We start from the raw sequence: 4,354 nt of genomic DNA, 5'->3' as shown, positions 1-4,354 counted from the left end.
TATTGTCTAATCTAAGGGCACAAAGCTTATGCCCTTAAGCTTTGTGGTTTTAGCTCTTCCATTTATATCTTCCTTCACTTTAAGTTAGTTTTTGTCATGGCACAAAGAGGGTACCAGGGGTCAAGTTATACTCTTTTGCATGTGGATATTCAGTTGCCCCAGCACCACTGCTTGAAAAGACTTTTCTCGCCTCCATTGAATTATCTTGGCACTTTCTTAAAAAATCAACCGACAATGCGAGGGTTTTTTCTCCCCTGGATTCCAGATCTATCCCATAGATCTGTATGTCCATCCTTTTGCCAGGACCAAGTTCCTTAAGATTTTCAATATGCAAGATCATATCATTTTAATAGAGATAGTTTTACTTCTTTCTTTTGAATGGATGTCTTTTATTTCACTTCCTTGCCTCGTTTCCCTGGCTATAATACTTCAATACAATGTTGACTAGAAGAGGCAAGAGCAGACATCACTGTCTTGTTCCAGATCTTAAAGAGAAATCAATCTTTCACCATTAAGTATAATGTTAGCTGTGGATTTTACACAGATACTCTATCAGGTTGGGGAATTTCTTTCTGCTTCAAGTTTGTTGGGTACTTTATCTAGAAGAGGTGTGGAATTTTGTTAACAGTTTGTTACACTCTTTAAAGGCTTATCTGTTTATTATGGCTAGGCTGGGTCTTGGTCGCTGCGTGTGGGCTTTCTCTAGTTGCAGTGCACAGGTTTCTCACTGTGGTAGTTCCTGTTGCTGTGGAGAACGGACTCTAGGCACGCTGGCCTCCTTCGTTGTGGTTCACAGGCTCCAGGGTGCAGGCTCAGAAGTTAGCCTAGTCGCCCCAAAGCATGTTGGATCTTCTCAGACCAAGGATTGAACCTTTGTCCCTTACCCACTGACAGGCAGATTCTTAATCACTGGACCACCGGGGAAGCAGTGTTAAATGTTCTTTCTGGTCTGTTGAGATGATCATGGATTTTGTCTTTTATTCGATTGATATGATAAATTACATTAATTGATTTTCAGATGTTAAACCAAAGTTGCTTTCCTAGGATAAATTCCACTTTGTTAAGGTGTATAGTCTTTTTTACATATTACTAGGAGATCAGTCCTGGATGTTCATTGGAAGGACTGATGCTGAAGCTGAAACTCCAATACTTTGGCCACCTCATGTTAATAGTTGACTCATTGGAAAAGACCCTGATGCTGGGAGGGATTGGGGGCAGGAGGAGAAGGGGACAACAGAGGATGAGATGGCTGGATGGCATCACTGACTCAATGGACATGGGTTTGGGTAGACTCCAGGAGTTGGTGATGGACAGGGAAGCCTGGCGTGCTGCAATTCATGGGGTCACAAAGAGTCAGACACAACTGAGTGACTGAACTGAACTGAACTGAGATTCTGTTTGGTAGTGTTTTGTAGAGAATTTTTGCCTATTCACAAGAGTTATTGGTCTGTAGGATTTTTTTCTCCTTGTGATGTTTTGTCTGATTTTGTTATAAGGGTAATACTAACCTCATGGTGCAGGAGTAAAGAATCCTCCTACCAACGCAGGTGATGCAAGAGACTCAGATTTGATCCCTGGGTCAGGAAGATCCCCTGGAGTAGGAAATGGCAACCCACTTCAGTATTCTTGTCTAGGAAGTCCCATGGTCAGAGGAGCCTATTGTCTATAGTCCATGAGGATGACAGAATTAGACACAATTAAGTGACCAAATGCACACACACAAACACACAACTTCATAGAATGAGTTGGAATTCCTTGATCTTTTATTTTTTACTTTTGGAAGAGTTTATAAGTAATTGGTAATAATTCATCTTTAAATGTTTGGTGGATTCACCCAAAGTCTAAACTAGGAATTTTCTTTTTAAGGTTTTTTTAAAGTTTTTTAAAGTTTGTTATTCCTAACTGAATCGCTTTACTTGTTATAGTTCTATTTATATTTTTCATTTCTTCCTGAGTCCTTTTTGGTACTTTTTGTCCTAAGAAACTGTCCACTTCATGGAATTTCCTGGCAGTCCAGTGGTTAGGACTACATGCTCTCACTGCAAAGGGCCAGGGTTCAGTCTCTGGTCAGGGAACTAAGATCCCACAAGCTGCATGGTGCAGCCAAGAAGAAATTTATTTTTTTAATTAAAAAAATCTTTTACAAAGAAGAATTTGCCCATTTCATCTAAGCTATATAAATTGTTGGAAAATGACTGGTCATAGTATTCCCTTGTAATCCTTTTCATTTCTGTTAGGATTGTAATAATGACCCTCTTTAATTCCTGTTTTAGTAATTTAATTCTTCCCTCTTTTTCTCTTGGTCAGTCTAGTAAAGATTTGCCAGTCTTATTGATCTTTTCAAAGAATCATCTTTTAGTTGTTTTTATTTTATCTATTGTTTTCCATTCTCTATTCTACTAATTTCTACTCTAATCTTTCTTTTCTCTACTTGCTCTGGCTTTGGTTTGCTCTTTTTTTTTTTTTTCCATTGTAAAGGTGGAATTTTAGATTTATCTGAGATCTTTCTCCTTTTTTAACCTAGGCATTTACAACTATAAAAAGTCCAGTTAGCACTGCTTTAGCTGCATCCAGTAAGTTTTGGTATGCTGTGCCTTTGTTTTTATTCATTCAAAGTAATTTCCCTTCTGGCTTATTCTTTGACTCATTTGTTATTTGGAAGTTTGTTTCTTAATTTTCATATATTTGTGAATTTCTTAACTTTCTGTTATTGATGGCTAATTTCATTCCTGTGTGTCAGAGAACACACAGTTGTATAATTTAAATTTATTTCAGTTTATTGAGGCTTATGTTCCATGTGCATGAGAGGAATGTATATTCTGCTGTTTGGGGATGGAGATGCTATAGATGTCTGTTGAGCCCTGGATTTACAGTGTGGTTCAAGTCTTGCTTCCCGGTTGCACTCTTGTCTCCTTGTTCTCTCCATTATTGAAAGCGGGGTGTTGAAGCTCCCAACTACTGCTGCTGCTGCTAAGTCACTTCAGTCGTGTCCGACTCTGTGCGACCCCATAGACGGCAGCCCACCAGGCTCCCCCGTCCCTGGGATTCTCCCAGCAAGAACACCAGAGTGGGTTGCCATTTCCTTCTCCAATGCATGAAGGTGAAAAGTGAAAGTGAAGTCGCTCAGTCGTGTCCGACCCTCAGCGACCCCATGGACTGCAGCCCACCAGGCTCCTCCGTCCATGGGATTTTCCAGGCAAGAGTATTGGAGTGGGGTGCCATTGCCTTCTCCACCCAACTACTACTATTACACTATACATTTCTTCTTTCAGTTCTGCCAGTGTTGCTTCGTATTTTGGGGGCTGTGTTGTTAATTGCACATCTGCATACCTGGTATATCTTTCTGACGGACTGACCCTGTTATCATTATGAATTGTCCCTCTTTAGCGCTAGTTTTTTGTGTTAAAGTCTATTTTGTCTGATACTAGTAGAACCACTCCAGCTTTCTTATGGTTGCTGCTTGCAAAATACAACTTTTTCTTTCCTTTTCTTTTACATTCCACCTATTTGTATCTTTGAATCCAAAGTATACTTCCTGTAGGTAGTTGGATCTTGATGTTTATTCCATTTGATCATTTCTGTCTTTTGATTGGAGTATTAAATCCTTTCACATTGAATATTATTTCTGACATGTTAGGATGTACATTTGCCATTTTACTTTTGTATGTCAAGTCTTTTTTGTTGTTACTGTTTCCCTAGTCCTCCTTTAATGTTTCTTTTTACAATAAGTGAATTTTTTGTAGCATAGCATTTTAAATTCTGTTGATGTTTTAAACTTTTGTTTTTTATTTTCTTAGTGTTTTCTCTAGGACTTATCATATACATCTCGTCTTAGCAGAATCTAAGACTTATATTAATTTAATTTCAAGGAGATACTGGATATCCCCTATATCCTGTATATCCTGTATATCTCTATTTTTTCCCACTTCCTTGTAATATTATTATACATATTACAATTTGTATATATATTATATATGCATTGTATTATTGCATTATGTAATTTTATGTCCTTTAAAGAAGCTGAGAACAGTATATGTTTACAGATTTTGTTATACTTGTTTTCTAATTTACCATTTCTGGTTCTCTTCATTCAATATTCTCTAGAATCTCTGTGGATTCAAGTTAAAAATCTTACTTATTTTCTTACTCCATACAGCTTTGTTCCCATCTACCTACTTTGTGTTGTTATTATTGTTATTGTTCTATATGTTATAGGCCCAACAATACAATTATATATTGTTTTATACAATTCCTTTTTTTAAATTTTATTTTATTTTTAAACTTTACAGTATTGTATTAGTTTTGCCAAATATCAAAATGAATCCACCACAGGTATACATGTTCCTTTTTAAAA

Source organism: Bison bison, unplaced genomic scaffold, assembly GCF_000754665.1.
Source record: "Bison bison bison isolate TAMUID 2011002044 unplaced genomic scaffold, Bison_UMD1.0 scf7180017864508, whole genome shotgun sequence".
NCBI lineage: Eukaryota > Metazoa > Chordata > Mammalia > Artiodactyla > Bovidae > Bison > Bison bison.
The sequence above is the reverse complement of the archived record's forward strand: the minus strand, read 5'-3'. Positions refer to the sequence as shown.